This window comes from Arachis ipaensis, chromosome B6 (genome assembly GCF_059453495.1).
Source record: "Arachis ipaensis isolate K30076 ecotype BB chromosome B6, ASM5945349v1, whole genome shotgun sequence".
Classification (NCBI taxonomy): Eukaryota; Viridiplantae; Streptophyta; class Magnoliopsida; order Fabales; family Fabaceae; genus Arachis; species Arachis ipaensis.
Window position 1 is genome coordinate 28,007,622 of NC_142441.1, and position 15,277 is coordinate 28,022,898.

Here is a 15,277-nt window from a genome sequence, read left to right on the forward strand (position 1 = left end):
TCCAGGCATGGCTGAGATGGCCAGCCCCCTAAACGAGATCAATAGTCTCCTAAGATGAACAATGGAATAAAACTGAGACCAAAGATGAAAAAAAGATTAGTAAAAGATCCTATTTATAATAAACTAGTCACTAGGGTTTACATGAGTAAGTAATTAATGAATAAATCCACTTCCGGGGCCCACTTGGTGTGTGTTTGGGCTGAGCTTAAGTGTTGCATGTGCAGAGGCCATTTGTGGAGTTGAACGCCAGTTTTTGTGCCAGTTTGGGCGTTCAACTCTGGTTTTGGATCCTTTTCTGGCGCTGGACGCCAGATTTGGGCAGAAGGCTGGCGTTGAATGCCAGTTTACGTCGTCAATTCTTGGCCAAAGTATGGACAATTATATATTTCTGGAAAGCCCTGGATGTCTACTTTCCAACGCAATTGGAAGCGCGCCATTTCGAGTTCTGTAGCTCCAGAAAATCCACTTTGAGTGCAGGGAGGTCAGAATCCAACAGCATCAGCAGTCCTTTTTCAACCTCTGAATCTGATTTTTACTCAAGTCCCTCAATTTCAGCCAGAAAATACCTGAAATCACAGAAAAACATACAAACTCATAGTAAAGTCCAGAAATGTGAATTTAACATAAAAACTAAAGAAAATATCCCTAAAAGTAACTAGATCCTACTAAAAACATACTAAAAACAATGTCAAAAAGCGTATAAATTATCCGCTCATCACAACACCAAACTTAAATTGTTGCTTGTCCCCAAGCAACTAAAAATCAAATAGGATAAAAAGAAGAGAATATACTATAAATTCCAAACTATCAATGAAACAGAGCTTCAATCATATGAGCGGGACTTATAGCTTTTTGCCTCTTGAATAGTTTTGGCATCTCACTTTATCCATTGAGGTTCAGAATGATTGGCATCTATAGGAACTTCAGATTTCGAATAGTGTTATTGACTCTCCTAGTTCAGTATGATGATTCTTGAACACAGCTTCTTTATGAGTCTTGGCCGTGGCCCTAAGCACTTTGTTTTCCAGTATTACCACTGGATACATAAATGCCACAGACACATAATTGGGTGAACCTTTTCAGATTGTGACTCAGCTTTGCTAAAGTCCCCAATTAGAGGTGTCCAGGGTTCTTAAGCACACTCTTTGTTTTTGCTTTGGACCTTGACTTTAACCGCTCAGTCTCAAGTTTTCACTTGACACCTACACGCCACAAGCACATGGTTAGGGACAGCTTGGTTTAGCCGCTTAGACCAGGATTTTATTCCTTTAGGCCCTCCTATCCACTGATGCTCAAAGCCTTAGGATCCTTTTTATTTGCCCTTGCCTTTTGGTTTTAAGGGTTATTGGCTTTTTCTACTTGCTTTTTCTTTTTCTTTCTATTTTTTTTTTCGCCTATTTTTTTTTTCTGCAAGCTTTGTTCTTTGCTGCTTTTTCTTGCTTCAAGAATCATTTTTATGATTTTTCAGATTATCAAATAACATGTCTCCTAGTCATCATTATTTCAAGAGCCAACATATTTAACATTCTTAAACAACAACTTCAACAGACATATGCACTGTTCAAGCATACATTCAGAAAACAAGAAGCATTGTCACCACATCAATATAATTAAGCTAAGTTCAAGGATAAATTCGAAACTCATGTACTTCTTGTTCTTTTGAATTAAAACAGTTTTTATTTAAGAGAGGTGATGGATTCATAGGACATTCATATCTTTAAGACAAAGTTACTAACTACTAATGATCATGTAATGAAGGCACAAACATAGATAAGCACATAATATAGAAAACGAAAAACAGAGAAGGCAAGAACAAGGAATGAATCCACCTTAGTGATGGTGGCGTTTCCTTCTTGAGGAACCAATGATGTCCTTGAGCTCTTCTATGTCTCTTCCTTGTCTTTGTTGCTCCTCCCTCTTTGCTTTTTGATCTTCTCTTATTTCATGAAGCATGATGGAGTGCTCTTGATGTTCCACCCTTAGTTGTCCCATATTGGAACTCAATTCTCCTAAGGAGGTGTTGATTTGCTCCCAATAGTTTTGTGGAGGAAAGTGCATTTGAGGCATTTCCGGAATCTCATGGAAATGAGCTTCTTGCGCCTCTTGAGCTCCATGACTGGGCTCTCTTGCTTGCTCCATCTTTTTCTTAGTGATGGGCTTGTCCTCTTTGATGAGGATATCTCCCTCTATGTCAATCCCAGCCGAATTGCATAGGTGGCAGATGAGGTGAGGAAAGGCTAACCTTGCCATGGTGGAGGACTTGTCACCCACCTTGTAGAGTTCTTGAGGTATAATCTCATGAACTTCCACCTCTTCTCCAATCATGATGCTATGGATCATGATGGCCCGGTCTATAGTAACTTCAGACCGGTTGCTAGTGGGAATGATTGAGCATTGAATAAACTCCAACCATCCTCTAGCTATAGGCTTGAGGTCCAATCTTCTTAGTTGAACCGGCTTGCCTTTGGAGTCAATCTTCCATTGAGCTCCTTCTACACATATGTCCATAAGGACTTGGTCCAACCTTTGATCAAAGTTGACTCTTCTTGTGTAGGGGCGTGTGTTCTCTTCCATGTATGGCAAGTTGAACGCCAACCTCACATTCTCCGGACTAAAATCCAAGTATTTCCCCCGAACCATTGTAACATAGTTCTTTGGATCCGGGTTCTTACTTTGATCATGGTTCTTGGTGATCCATGCATTGGCATAGAACTCTTGAACCATTAGGATGCCGACTTGTTGGATGGGATTTGTTAGAACTTCCCAACCTCTTCTTTGAATTTCATGTCGGATCTCCGGATACTCATTTCTTTTGAGTTTAAAAGGGACCTCAGGGATCACCTTCTTCTTGGCCACAACATCATAGAAGTGGTCTTGATGGGCTTTGGAGATGAACCTTTCCATCTCCCATGACTCGGATGTGGAAGCTTTTATCTTCCCTTTCCCTCTTCTAGAGGATTCTCCGGTCTTAGATGCCATCAATGGTAATGGAAAAACAAAAAGCTTATGCTTTTACCACACCAAACTTAGAATATTGCTCGCCCTCGAGCAATAAACAAAAGAATAGAAGAAGAAGAAGAAGAAATATGGAGAGGGAGAGGGAGATGTGGTTTCGGCCAAGAGGAGTGTAGAGGGGTGTGTTGTGTGAATTTGATGAAGAATGGAGGTCTTTATATAGGGAAGGGAGGGGGGGTTAAGGTTCGGCCATATGGGTGGGTTTGGGTGGGAAATTGGTTTTGAATTTTGAAGGTAGGTGGAGTTTATGAGGTAGGTTTATGGGGAAGAGTGGATGGATGTGAGTGGTGAAGAGGTGATGGGGAAGAGAGTTTGAGGTGATTGGTGAAGGGTTTTTTGGGAAGAGTGTTTATGGGGTTGTGTGAAAGAGAGTGGTGAGAAGAAGTGAGTGGAGGTAGGTGGGGATCCTGTGGGGTCCACAGATCCTGAGTGGATCCTGTGGGGTCCACAGATCTTGAGTGGATCCTGTGGGGTCCACAGATCCTGAGGTGTCAAGGCATTTACATCCCTGCACCATTAGGCATGTAAAAATGCCTTTGTACCCAACTCTGGGCGTTCAGCGCCAGGTTGGTGGCCATTTTGGGCGTTCAACGCCCATCTGTGTGCCAATTCTGGCGTTGAACGCCAGAACCATGCTTGTTCTGGGCGTTCAGCGCCAGGATGTTGCCATTTTGGGCGTTCAGCGCCAGAACCATGCTATGTTCTGGCGTTTGAACGCTAGGCAGATGCTCCTCCAGGGTGTGATTTTTCTTCTGCTGTTTTTGATTCCGTTTTTTATTTTTATTTTTATTTTGTGACTCCACTTGATCATGAACCTAAGAAAACATGAAAAAAAATAAAAATAAGAATTAGATAAACATTGGGTTGCCTCCCAACAAGCGCTTCTTTAATGTCAATAGCTTGACAGTGGGCTCTCATGGAGCCTCACAGATGTGCAGAGCTCTTGTTGAGACTCTCCAACACCAAACTTAGAGTTTGACTGTGGGGGCTCTGGTTGACTCTGCTTTGAGAGAAGCTTTTCATGCTTCCTCTCTATGGTTGCAGAGGGAGATCCTTGAGTTTTGAATACAAGGGAGTTCTCATTCCATTGAAGGACTATTTCACCTCTGTCAACATCAATCACAGCTCTTGCTGTGGCCAAGAAAGGTCTTCCTAGGATGATGGATTCATCCTCTTCCTTTCCAGTATCCAGGACTATGAAATCAGTAGGTATGTAAAGGCCCTCAACCTTTACTAATACATCTTCTACTTGTCCATAAGCCTGTTTTCTTGAGCTGTCTGCCATCTCTAGTGAGATTTTAGCAGCTTGCACCCCATAGATTCCTAGTTTCTCTATTACAGAGAGGGACATGAGGTTTATTCCTGAACCAAGGTCACACAGAGCCTTAAAGATCATGGTGCCTATGGTACAGGGTATTATGAACTTTCCAGGATCCTGTCTCTTCTGAGGCAATGTCAGTTGATCCAGATCACTTAGTTCATTGATGAACAAGGGAGGTTCAACTTCCCAAGCATCAATGCCAAACAATTTGGCATTCAGCTTCATGATTGCACCAAGAAACTTGGCAGTTTGCTCTTCAGTGACATCCTCATTCTCTTCAGAAGAGGAATACTCATCAGAGCTCATGAAGGGCATAAGGAGGTTCAATGGGATCTCTATAGTCTCTAGATGAGCCTCAGAGTCCTTTGATTCCCCAGAGGGAAGCTCCTTATTGATCACTGGACGTCCCAGGAGGTCTTCCTCCTTGGGATTCACGTCCTCTCCTTTCCTCACAGGTTCGGCCATGGCACTTATGTCAATGGCCTTGCACTCTCCTTTTGGGTTCTCTTCTGGATTGCTTAGGAGAGTACTTGGAGGGATTTCAGTGATCTTTTTACTCAGCTGGCCCACTTGTGCTTCCAAATTTCTAATGGAAGATCTTGTTTCATTCATAAAACTTACAGTGGCCTTAGATAGATCAGAGACTAGATTTGCTAAATTAGAACCATTTTGTTCAGAGTTCTCTGTCTGTTGCTGAGTTGATGATGGAAAAGGTTTGCTATTGCTAAACCTATTTCTTCCACCATTATTAAAGCCTTGTTGGGGCTTTTGATCCTTCCATGAGAATTTTGGATGATTTCTCCATGTTGAGTTATAGGTGTTTCCATAAGGTTCACCTAAGTAATTTACCTCTGCTATTGCAGGGTTCTCAGGATCATAAGCTTCTTCTTCAGAAGATGCCTCTTGAGTACTATTGGATGCAGCTCGCATTCCATGCAGACACTGAGAAATCATATTGACTTGCTGAGTCAATATTTTATTCTGAGCCAATATGGCATTCAGAGTATCAACTTCAAGAACTCCCTTCTTCATAGGCATCCCATTACTCACAGGATTCCTTTCAGAAGTGTACATGAACTGGTTATTAGCAACCATGTCAATGAGTTCTTGAGCTTCTGCAGGCGTTTTCTTTAGGTGAATGGATCCACCTGCAGAGGTGTCCAGTGACATCTTTGATAGCTCAGATAAACCATCATAGAATATATCCAGGATGGTCCATTCTGAAAGCATGTCAGAAGGACACTTTTTGGTCAACTGTTTGTATCTTTCCCAAGCTTCATAGAGGGATTCACCTTCTTTCTGTCTGAAGGTTTGAACATCAGCTCTAAGCTTGCTCAGCTTTTGAGGAGGAAAGTACTTGGCTAAGAAAGCCGTGACCAGCTTATCCCAAGAGTTCAGGCTGTCTTTAGGTTGAGAATCCAACCATAATCTAGCTCTGTCTCTTACAGCAAAAGGGAAAAGCATGAGCCTGTAGACTTCAGGATCTACTCCATTAGTCTTAACAGTATCACATATCTGCAAGAATTCAGTTAAGAACTGAAAAGGATCTTCAGATGGAAGTCCATGAAACTTGCAGTTCTGCTGCATCAGAGAAACTAATTGAGGTTTCAGCTCAAAGTTGTTTGCTCCAATGGAAGGAATGGAGATGCTTCTTCCATGTAAATTGGAATTAGGTGCAGTGAAGTCACCAAGCATCCTCCTTGCATTATTATTATTTTCAGCTGCCATCTCCTCTGCCTGTTCGAAAATTTCTGAAAGGTTATCTCTGGATTGTTGTATTTTAGCTTCTCTTAATTTTCTCTTCAGAGTCCTTTCAGGTTCTGGATCTGCTTTCACAAGAATGTTCTTATCCTTTCTCCTGCTCATATGACAAGGAAGAATGGCCAGAAAAATAATAATAATAATAGAGATCCTCTATACCACAGTATAGGGATCCCTTTGTGAGTGGAAGAGAAGGGGGAGACAAAGAATGTGATGTAAAGGAAGAAATGCAGCTGTACGAATGGAAGAGATGTGAGATGCGATGTTAGGATATGAATGAATAAATAGAATAGGATGAGAGAGAGAGGGAATTTTCGAAAATTATTTTTGAAAAGGAGTTAGTGATTTTTGAAAATTGGTTTTTGAAAATGTGTTAGTAATTTTCGAAAATTAAGATTTAAAAATTAAAATAATTAATAAATTAAAAAGAAATTTTTAAAAAGGGGAGAGATATTTTCGAAAAATGAGAGAGAGAGAGTTAGTTAGGTGGTTTTGAAAAAGTTAAGAAACAAACAAAAAGTTAGTTAGTTAGTTGAAACAAATTTTGAAAAGATAAGAAGTTAGGAAGTTAGAAAAGATATTTTGAAAAGATATTTTTGAAAAAGATAAGATAAGAAGATATTTTTGAAAAGATATGATAGAAATTAGTTTTGAAAAAGATTTGATTTTTAAAATCTCAATTAATGACTTGATTCATAAGAAATCACAAGATATGATTCTAGAACTTAAAGTTTGAATCTTTCTTAACAAGCAAGTAACAAACTTCAAATTTTTGAATCAAAATATTAATTGATTATGTTATTTTCGAAAATTTGTGAAAAAATTAAGAAAAAGATTTTTGAAAAATATTTTTTTGAATTTTCGAAAATAACTAAGAATTTTGAAAAAGATTTGATTTTTGAAAAAGATTTTGAAAAAGATAAGATTTTCAAATTGAAAATTTGATTTGACTCATGAGAAACAATTTGATTTTAAAAATTTTTGAAAAAGTCAACTTAAATTTTCGAATTTGATGAGAGAAAAAGAGAAAGATATTTATTTTATTTTATTTTTTTTATTTTTGAATTTTTATGATGCAAGAGAAAAACACTAAAAAGATGCAATGCATGAGATTTTTAGATCAAAACATGTGATGCATGCAAGAATGCTATGAATGTCAAGATGAACACCAAGAACACTTTGAATGTCATGATGAACATCAAGAACATATTTTTGAAAAATTTTTAATGCAAAGAAAACATGCAAGACACCAAACTTAGAATTCTTTAATGCTTACGCACTAAGAATTCAAGAATGCATATGCTAAACATGAAAAGACACAACAACAAAAAATCATCAAGATCAAACAAGACGACTTACCAAGAACAACTTGAAGATCATGAAGAACACTATGAATGCATGATATTTTCGAAAAAATGCAAGATGCATACGCAAGTGACACCAAACTTATAATGTGACTCAAGACTCAAACAAGAAACAGAAAATATTTTTGATTTTTATGATTTTCTAATTTTTTTGGATTTTTATTTTATATTTTTCAAAAATTATATCAAAAAAAGAAAAATAAGGATTCCAAAATTTTTAATATGAATTCCAGGAATCTTGCATTCTTAGTCTAAAGCTTCAATCCAGGAATTAGACATGGCTCACTAGCCAGCCAAGCTTTCAAAGAAAGCTCCAGTCCAAAACACTAGACATGGCCAATGGCCAGCCAAGCTTCAGCAGGTAGATCAGGAACAGTAGCAGGTGGATTAGCTCCAACTAGCTTGCTCTTGATAACAAATTGCAAGCCTCAGTCCAAAAGAATTTAGACATGGTTTTACAGCCAGCCAGGCTTCACATGCTTCATGAAACACTAGAATTCATTCTTAAAAATTTTGAATAAATTTTTGAAAACATTTTTATTTTTATTTTTCGAAAACAAAAGAGGAAAAAAATTTTTTTTTTTTGAAAATATTTTTGAAAGATTTTTGAAAAGAGAACGAAAAGAAAGTTACCCAATCTGAGCAACAAGATGAACCGTCAATTGTCCATACACGAACAATCCCCGGCAACGGCGCCAAAAACTTGGTGCACGAAATTGTGATCTCCAGGCTCGAACAATCCCTGGTAATGGCTCCAAAGCTTGGTGCTTTGATCTTAATTCATAATTGTCACAACTTCGATACAGCAGGTGATCATGGATCAGCAGCAGGTGGATGAGCAACAACTTGGTGCACGAAAACTTGGTGCACGAAATTGTGATCTCCAGGCTCGAACAATCCCTGGTAATGGTGTTTTCGAATATTATATAATAAAATAGGGATAGAGATACTTATGTAAATCATTGGTAGGAATTTCAGATAAGCGAATGGAGATGCTTTTCGTTCCTCTGAACCTCTGCTTTCCTGCTATCTTCATCCAATCAGTCTTACTCCCTTCCATGGATGGCTGTATGCAAGGGCATCACCGTTGTCAGTGGCTACATCCCCTCCTCTCAGTGAATAATATGCTCACGCACCCTGTCACGGCACGGCTATTCATCTGTCGGTTCTCGATCATGCTGGAATAGGATTCACCCTCCTTTTGCGTCTGTCATTAACGCCCAACAATCGCGAGTTTGAAGCTCGTCACAGTCATTCAATCATTGAATCCTACTCAGAATACCACAGACAAGGTTTAGACCTTCCGGATTCTCTTGAATGCCGCCATCATTCTAGCTTACGCCACGAAGATTCTGGTTAGGAGATCTAAGAGATACTCATTCTAGCTCAATCCATGTAGAACAGAAGTGTTTGTCAGGCACGCGTTCATAAGGGGGAAGGATGATGAGCGTCACACATAATCATCACCTTCATTACGTTCTTGGGTGCGAATGGATATCTTAGAAGCGAAATAAGAAGAATTGAATAGAAAACAGTAGTACTTTGCATTAATCTTTGAGGAACAGCAGAGCTCCACACCTTAATCTATGGAGTGTAGAAACTCTACCGTTGAAAATACATAAGTGAAGGTCCAGGCATGGCCGAGATGGCCAGCCCCCTAAACGAGATCAATAGTCTCCTAAGATGAACAATGGAATAAAACTGAGACCAAAGATGAAAAAAAGATTAATAAAAGGCCCTATTTATAATAAACTAGTCACTAGGGTTTACATGAGTAAGTAATTAATGAATAAATCCACTTCCGGGGCCCACTTGGTGTGTGTTTGGGCTGAGCTTAAGTGTTGCACGTGCAGAGGCCATTTGTGGAGTTGAACGCCAGTTTTTGTGCCAGTTTGGGCGTTCAACTCTGGTTTTGGATCCTTTTCTGGCGCTGGACGCCAGATTTGGGCAGAAGGCTGGCGTTGAACGCCAGTTTACGTCATCAATTCTTGGCCAAAGTATGGACTATTATATATTTCTGGAAAGCCCTGGATGTCTACTTTCCAACGCAATTGGAAGCGTGCCATTTCGAGTTCTGTAGCTCCAGAAAATCCACTTTGAGTGCAGGGAGGTCAGAATCCAACAGCATCAGCAGTCCTTTTTCAACCTCTGAATCTGATTTTTGCTCAAGTCCCTCAATTTCAGCCAGAAAATACCTGAAATCACAGAAAAACACACAAACTCATAGTAAAGTCCAGAAATGTGAATTTAACATAAAAACTAAAGAAAACATCCCTAAAAGTAACTAGATCCTACTAAAAACATACTAAAAACAATGTCAAAAAGCGTATAAATTATCCGCTCATCAATGTGGTAGAATTGATCAGCAATAATGTTTGCCACCTCCACTGGCTTTCCCAACAAAATATAGTGGATCATGACTGCTCGGTTCACAGTACACTCGGACCGGTTGCTCATGGGCATGATGGACCGGCGAATGAAATGGTGCCATCCTCTAGCTAAAGGTGTCAGATCACCTACTCTGATATGGCCAGATTTCCCTTCTGACTGGTTTTTTCACTGCGCACATGGAATACAAATGTCGGCGATTACTTGTCCCAGCCGCTGATCTCTGTACATCTTCTCACTATAGGAATAAAATGATTGTTCGGTCTCTGGTATCTGGAAGGTCTGTCTGATGGTCTCTGGGCTGAAGTCAATGGTTTTTCCCCTTACAAAAGTTTTGTGGTCCCTTTGATTCATGCTAGACACATTCTTGTAGGTGATCCACATGTTCCCATAGAATTCTTGAACCATCAACTGTCCCGCCTGTGTGTGTGGATTGCACAGAACTTCCCATCCTCTTCTCTGAATCTCATGTGTAATTTTCGGAAGTTCATCCGGTTGGAGCTTAAACTGCACTTCTGGTAAAACCGGCCTCTTGCCAGTGATATCAAAAAAATGTTCTTCATGTAATTTAGATTTGAAGCGCCTTGAGTCATAAGAACCGGTTGCCGGTTCCTTCCCCTTTCTCTTTTTGGACGGTTGGATGGTCTTAGGTGCTATAAAGATAAATCAAATAGAACAGTGGAGCTGCAACACCAAACTTAAAACTATTGCTCGTTTCCGAGCAAAATAAAGAAATATAGGGGGTAGAAGAAAGAGATACAGAAATTGAAATAGCAGAAAATAAAATACAATGCTAAAAGTATTCTGCTGGTTTTTTTTTTTTTTTTTTTTGAAATAAGGTAACACGGAACAGCAAAATAAATTAAAAAAAAAAGAAAGAACAGGGGAATAGGAGGGGGAAACACGGGATAGAGGGAAGTAAATGTTGGTGGTTTGGTATCTTGGGTGGAACAAGGAAATAGGTTGTGTGATGGGGGAGAGGGGTTCGGGAAGGCTACAGGGGAGAGGGGAAAATTGCGTGTATAAATGCCGGTGTGTGGGGAATGGTAGAAGGGGTGAGTTATAGTATGGAGAGAGGTGGGGGTATAAGAGAGGAGTGACGAAGACTGATAGGGGTTATGTGTGGTTAGAAGTGGGATAGAAGGTAGGTTTATATAGAATGCGGGGTGGGGGGTCACGGACGCGGTTGTATGGAAGGAGAGGCTGGTCTATGGTGTGTTAGGAAGGGAATGGTGTGGGAATACATTGGGAAAGGTAGAAGGCTTCACGGGTTGGTGGAAGGGGTATGGCTGACAAGGAAAAGTGTGGTCAAAGTTGGGAAGAGGGTTATTGGAATGGGAAGGTTGTAGGGGGTAGGTGAAGAAAGAAGAGAATCAGGGAATTGGGTGCAGATTTGTTGTGATTTGGTGGGATATGGGTAGAAAGAAGCAAGATCCACGCTGAACTTGGTGAATACCAAGTTCAGAGCCAACCCTCCCGTATGCAAGCTCTCCTATCCACGCTGAACTTGGTGAATACCCAAGTTCAACGTGGGCCCAATGTTTTTTTTTTGTTTTTTTTTTTACTTTTTAAACTGATGATCTCTTTTTATTTTTAATTCCCACGCTGAACTTGAAAAAGGCCAAGTTTAACGTGGGAATGGCAGCCCCAACTTTTGCTTTGTACGTGGTTTCCACGCTGAACTTGGAATTTTCCAAGTTCAGCGTGGACTTGGCAGTAAGAAATCCTTCTTTGCACGCTTCTAACCACGCTGAACTTGGAAAATCCCAAGTTCAGCGTGGAACTGGCAACGACACCTCTCCAAATTACACGCTCATGCCACGCTGAACTTGGAAAATCCCAAGTTCAGCGTGGAATTGGCAGACTCAACCTTCTCCATAGTGTTCCAAAATTTTTTCTAAGTGTTCGGTTCCTGTTTTAAAAATTCTGCATGATCAAAACACAAGTAAAACAAAGGAAAACAGTAAAAACTCAATAAAAATCAAACAAATAATATAATCAACTCAATGGAAAAATAGCTAAGGATACGAAATCATCGGGTTGCCTCCCAACAATTGCTTCTTTAACGTTACTAGCGTGACGGTCAGATCTGCTAATTCAGCAGATGAGTGGACCTCTGGCGATCAATCGCGCCTCCAAGATAGTACTTCAACCTCTGGCCATTCACTGTAAATTTCCTGTTAGAATTCTCTTCCTGTATTTTCACATGACCATATGGTGAGGCTCTGGTAACCACAAACGGTCCTGACCACCGGGATTTTAACTTCCCAGAAAAGAGTTTGAGCCTTGAATTATACAGAAGCACTCTCTGTCCTGGCTCAAAGAGTCTGATGGCAATCTTCTTGTCATACAAGAGCTTAGTTCTCTCCTTATAGAGCTTGGCATTCTTATAGGCTGAATATCTGAATTCATCAAGCTCATTCAACTAAAGCATTCGTTTAATTCCTACAGATTCTGAATCAAGATTCAGATACCGGATTGCCCAGTAAGCTTTATGCTCCAGCTCAACTGGCAAGTGACAGGCTTTGCTTTAGACCAACTGATAAGGGGACATGCCAATAGGGGTCTTGTAATTCGTCCGGTATGCCCAGAGAGCATCATCAAGCTTCCTAGACCAGTCCTTTCTTGAAACACTGACGGTCTTTTCTAGAATCTTCTTGAGTTCCCTGTTGGAGACTTCAACCTGTCCACTTGTCTGAGGGTGATAGGGGGTTGCCACTTTATGACGGACTCCATATCTCTGCAGAAGTGAGTCCAGCTGTCTATTACAGAAGTGACTTCCACCATCACTAATGAGTGTTCTTGGGACACCAAACCGGCTAAAAATATATCTCTGAAGAAAGCTCATCACCACCTTGGCATCATTGGTGGGTAGAGCCACGGCTTCCACCCACTTGGACACATAATCAACTGCCACTAAAATATAGTTGTTTGAATGTGAAGGTGAAAAAGGTCCCATAAAATCAATACCCCATACATCAAACAACTCAACCTCAAGAATCCCCTGCTGAGGCATCTCATGGTTGGCAGGAAGATTCGTGGCTTTTTTACATCTGTTACAGTGCTTCATAAATTCTCTTGAGTCCCTGAAGAGAGTCGGCCAATAGAACCCGCTCTGAAGGACTTTTGTAGCTGTCCTTTCACCACCAAAGTATCTTCCATAATCAGAACCATGACAGTGCCAAAGAATCTGCTATTTTTCTTCATCCGGGACACATCTCCGGATTATACCATCTGAACATCTTTTAAAAAGGTACGGTTCCTCCCAAATGTAGTACTTTGCATCAGTCAATAGCTTCTTTACTTGTTGCCTACTGTACTCCCTTGGAATAAAATTCACGGCCTTGTAATTTACAATGTCTGCAAACCATGGGGCCTGCTGAATGAGGAACAATTGTTCATCCAGAAATGTCTCAGTCACATCTGTGGGTGGTTGTACTCCTTTTTCAAACTCTATCCTGGAGAGGTGGTCGGCTACTTGATTTTCTAACCATTTCCTGTCCTTTATTTCAATGTCAAACTCTTGGAGGAGCAACACCTATCTGATTAATCTTGGTTTAGAGTCCTGTTTGGTTAGAAGGTACTTCAAAGCAGCATGATTAGTATAAAAAATAACCTTAGAACCAATTAGATAGGACCTAAACTTATCAACAGCATACACAATAGCTAATAGTTCTTTCTCTGTAGTTGTGTAATTCTTTTGAGCATCATTTAACACACGGCTGGCATAGTAAATGACATGTACAAGCTTGCCATGTCTCTGTCCTAAAACAGCTCCTATAGCAAAATCACTAGCATCACACATCAATTCAAATGGTAAATCCCAGTCAGAGGGAGCTATAATGGGAACAGAAGTAAGGTTTGCTTTCAGAGTTTCAAAAGCATACAGGCATTCAGCATCAAACACAAAAGGAACATCAACAACCAATAGGTTGCTTAGTGGCTTAGCAATTTTTAAAAAATCCTTTATGAATCTTCTATAAAATCCTGCATGACCCAAGAAACTCTTGACTGCCTTAACATTGGTTGGTGGTGGTAATTTTTCAATTACCTCCACCTTTGCTCTATAAACCTCAATCCCCTTACTTGAAATTCGATGTCCAAGAACAATACCTTCTGTAACCATAAAATGACATTTTTCCCAATTTAAAACAAGGTTTGATCCTTGACACCGTTTCAAGACCAGAGATAAATGCTTAAGGTATGATTCAAAAGAATTACCAAAGACAGAAAAGTCATCCATAAATACCTCAATAAACTTTTCAACCATATCAGAAAAAATTGAAAGCATACACCTTTGAAAAGTTGCTAGAGCATTACAAAGTCCAAATTGCATTCTTCTGTAAGCAAATACTCCAAAAGGGCATGTAAATGCTGTCTTTTCCTGATCTTCAGGGTCCAGTACAATTTGATTATATTCAGAATATCCATCTAAAAAATAATAAAAATCATGACCAGCTAACCTCTCAAGCATCTGATCAATGAAAGGCAGGGAGAAGTGATCCTTCCTTGTAGCAGTGTTGAGCCTCCTGTGGTCTATACACATTCTCCATCCTGTGACTATTCTTGTAGGAATAAGCTCATTCTTTTTATTCTTGACCACTTTCATTCCTCCTTTCTTGGGAACTACCTGCACAGGACTTACCCAAGGACTATCAGAAATAGGGTAAATAATACATGCTTCCCAAAATTTCATTACCTCTTTTTGGACTACCTCTTTCATGGTTGGATTGAGTCTCCTTTGTGGTTGCATCACTGGTTTAGCATCATCTTCAAGAAGGATCTTGTGCATGCACTTGGTTGCACTAATCCCCTTTAAATCACTAATGATCCACCCAAGAGCTGTTTTATGGCTCCTGAGTACTAAAATAAGCGCCTATTCCTCTTCAGGCTTCAGGGAAGAGCTAATAATAACTGGATATGAATTATTTTCACCCAAGAACACATATTTCAGAGAATGGGGCAAAGGTTTGAGCTCAAGCTTGGGGACTTCCTCCTCCTTTATTGGCGTATTCATCAGTTCCTTTTGGGGTGCTGAATCATCAACTTCAACTAATTCATGCTCAGAAATAGGATCTAGAACATCATCAAGTACCTCAGCTTCCAGTACTTCTTGAACAAGTGGTTCAACAACATCAATTCTCATACACCCTTCAGAGTCATTAGGGTGCTTGAGAGCGTCAAAAACATTAAGGACCACCTGTTCTTCATTTACCCTCAGAGTTAATTCACCCTTTTGTACATCAATCAGAGCTCTACCTGTAGCTAAAAAGGGTCTACCAAGAATAATAGAGGATTTTACATAATAAAATCAGCAGGAAAAATAAATGGTCCTACTTTCACAAGTAAATCCTCAACAACACCCACAGGTAATTTAATAAAAAGATCAGCAAGTTGAAGAGAAATACGAGTGGGTTTTACCTCCTCC

The 15,277-nt window shown here is 39.9% G+C and overlaps 1 non-coding gene across 1 annotated transcript; it reads left to right on the plus strand.

Moving 5' to 3' along the window:
* The first annotated feature begins 5,560 nt into the window (after positions 1-5,560).
* LOC148554969 (small nucleolar RNA R71) lies at positions 5,561-5,668 on the plus strand. Its single transcript, XR_015887268.1, has one exon. It is a non-coding gene; the product is annotated as a small nucleolar RNA R71 (small nucleolar RNA).
* Positions 5,669-15,277: the final 9,609 nt, after the last annotated feature.